This window comes from Wasmannia auropunctata, unplaced genomic scaffold (assembly GCF_000956235.1).
Source record: "Wasmannia auropunctata unplaced genomic scaffold, wasmannia.A_1.0 LD334224.1, whole genome shotgun sequence".
Taxonomy (NCBI): Eukaryota; Metazoa; Arthropoda; class Insecta; order Hymenoptera; family Formicidae; genus Wasmannia; species Wasmannia auropunctata.
The window spans coordinates 32767-35942 of NW_012028666.1; the positions used below are offsets into that span (position 1 = coordinate 32767).

A 3176-nucleotide genomic window follows, 5' to 3' on the forward strand; every position below is an offset into this window, starting at 1 on the left:
TCTCAAGTTTTAATGATACACTCGTTGTCAACAGCAAAATTAAGAGATTACTAAATTTTTGCAGAAAAATTGTCAATCTTTAAACTGTCATAATTTTGTAAAAAAAAGTACAATAATCTTCGTAGAGTTATTTTAAAGGGTAAAGTTTCTATTTTCACTTTCATAAGTTGATTTTCCTCCAAATCAATATTTATTTTATTAACTGTTCATATTTTAAGCAATAAAATATTATAATTAAAACATAATAATAAAAAAAGGCCCAATATTCATATTTGATTCTTATACGTAAAATTAATAAATAAGAAAAATTACAATAAGACTCCACAAATAAAGTTCTTCTATGATATGATTCGATGTGATAATGAAGAGGATCTTTATGTACTAATGAATCTGCTCAATTTATTAATACCCACAATTTACAAACAGAGATATTCTTAAAAATTTTGTGAATTTTTCAGCAATATTGGAAATAACCGGAATAGTGAAAAACATAGTCTTATACTTAAGACTGTCTTAAGTACAGTTTTAAAATGACAAGTTTTTTGCATTTTTCATTGCAAAAAAATAAAGAGAGAATTAGCTCTTAAAATATCTTAAATATTTTACTTTACTTTTAATCACTGTTACACAATAAAGCAATTTTTCAGCACTTGAGGAGTTATTTAATAATTAGTAAACTATTTAAGTTCAGTGATATCATTTATCAATATTTATTTAATTTTATTTTTTTTAATCAATATTTATTTTATTAACTATTCATATTTCAAGTAATAAAAAATATTTATAATTGATTCTTAATATTTAAGACTGTCTTAAAATGTCATAAACTAATTATAACAGAGCTGTATTAGTATCTTAAGACATTACTTGTAAATATTAGCCAAGGAACAAGTGGAGGAGCGCACGCTGGCCCTGAGCGCCACACAAGAGCAATTATTCGTTAACTTTAACCAGCTCTCCTCCCAAAATTACTTGTCAGATCAAAATTTGCTAAAGGAAAAAGTTCCTTTTAGCACAAAGTATCATGTCTTGTACTCCTAATTCGCCAATTTTGAGACACCCTGTATATGTTAATACTTTGATCGCACTCTCGCATGGAAGGAAAATAGACTTATGTTTTACACGAAATAATTATTTCAATATTGATTTATGTTCTAGTAAGAGTAGATGTGATTAACTGAGAGTAAATTAAAAAGTTTCAGCTTCTCGGTATGCTATTTTATAAAATCTAACAATTGGGAAGAATAAATTGTTTTTATTTTAAGTAAAATACTTTGAATTTCTTAAGATTTGTTTTAGACTGGCAATTATATCAGATCCTACTTTTCACATAAAACAGAAATAAAATAATTTATTGAGAAAAAACAATGGACTTATTTTCACCTTGTTCTAAATATAATTCACAATGGATAAAAGTTTTAATCCGATATATTTACAAATATGTCAGTCTAATAAGTCTAGGCTACATTCAGAAATTTTGCCCAGGTGCATGTAGATATTATTTTATTCTTATTTAATATTCCATCAATAACAAGGATAAGATGATATACCGTGAATTCCTGAACTCGCCCCTATATTATACAAATTATTAATATAGACTTATATATTAAATCTGTGATATTTCAAAATGTCGTATTAAATGTTTTATTATTAATATACAATCATAATAATAAATGATTCATTAAATGAATTTTGTTCAGTCTGCTTTTTACCCAATATGATGCAATCTATTTAATATTATTATTTTTTTTGTCTAGTCTATATTTTGCACCATAATGTTTGTCACGAGTCACAAGGTTAGACTTGTAAACAGTAAATCAAGTAAAAAAGTGATCAGCATTTACAGAGATAAACTTGAGTTATGATTGAAAACCATTAATGCTATATATATACTGCAAATATATCTGTGAACAATATTACATTCTGAATATTATATTTGGATATAGGTATGTATTCCAACTCATATTAGCTCAAGTATTCTCATTCAGAAAAAAATATGAATCCGAGAGAACGCATTGCGTATAGATTTCTTTTGTGGAACAAAATTTGATACAGGAAGGCTCTCATTGTATAAATCAATGTCATCGTCGTTACACTGATAATATTACAAGTGGAAAATGGAAATATCCATCCATGGTAGATAGATGTTCTTTGGATAGTTCAGCGTGTGATAAACTTATTAATAATAAGAGTGAAATTAAGTTTGACTACATTACGTTATTTTAATAGTTTACTATGACAATAAGAGCGCGTTTTATTTGAAAATGTACTCGTTTCGTTTGTTAACGCTTATTAAATTTTACGCCGAGACATTCAGAGATGCAAATGATACAAATGTACAATGAATACCTTCGGCACAAATCACACATCTAACTCATTTAGCTTAGCATTAGTCGCTCGTAACGTTCGATTCGTTTGTATAAAACATTTTTCTTCAAAAGTTTATTCGTGCCCAGAGGCTGTAAATACGTGGAAACGGAAAAAGTTCGTGGTCAAAAAATGGACAGAAGCATGTAACTATGCGACAACTGATTTCACGATTGCATGGCACTTGTTACAAGTCGTCTTTGGAACTTACCAAAAATGGCTCCTGTTCGTTGCACGTTAATCGCTAATTGCACTTGTCAATCGATTTTAATGGCCCAAAGTAAACCGTTTTTGTCTCTCGATCAGAAAGCAAGCACACCTTCGCGAACAAGAGTAGAGAAACGCAGAAATACCATGAAGTTGTCTCAAACAAAGCTTTCGATACACAGTGTGGATGGCGTTTCGATTTTTCTAGATGTGGTGCAGCTGGTACACTTGATGAAGTGTGCCCTCACGTCTGAAGTTAGACACTTTTCGAACCCATCCTATCTAGATATGTATAATAACTGATAATTTAATTTTAGAAGACATCGCCTGAAGAATAGTTATCTTCTTTTTAAACGAATAATTCTAAATATCGTATAAATTTGTTATATTACTTTTTCACTTTATATTCAACATATCACATATGCTAAATACTTGCTTAGATGTCAAAATATGTTATACCTGAGAGCGGCCATGCCTGCGATTTAGCTGGGACCGGCGATGTGCTGGTTTCAGCGCCTCTGGAAAGTGGACATTGAACTACTAACTAGATAGACCAATGAGAAGCACGCTTTCTGTACAACGCGTGCTTCTCATTGGTCTCT

General features: G+C 29.7%; 1 protein-coding gene across 2 annotated transcripts in view; it reads right to left on the reverse strand.

Annotated features, from left to right (window-relative positions):
• LOC105459023 (dnaJ homolog subfamily B member 6) overlaps positions 1 to 2881 on the reverse strand; it is a 14207-nt gene extending 11326 nt beyond the window's left edge. For both annotated transcript variants that reach the window (XM_011704685.1, XM_011704683.1), the window contains exon 1: positions 2579 to 2881. The gene's annotated coding sequence lies outside the window, so the exon portion shown is untranslated. The remainder of the gene's footprint in view (positions 1 to 2578) is intronic.
• Between the last annotated feature and the right edge of the window lie 295 nt (positions 2882 to 3176).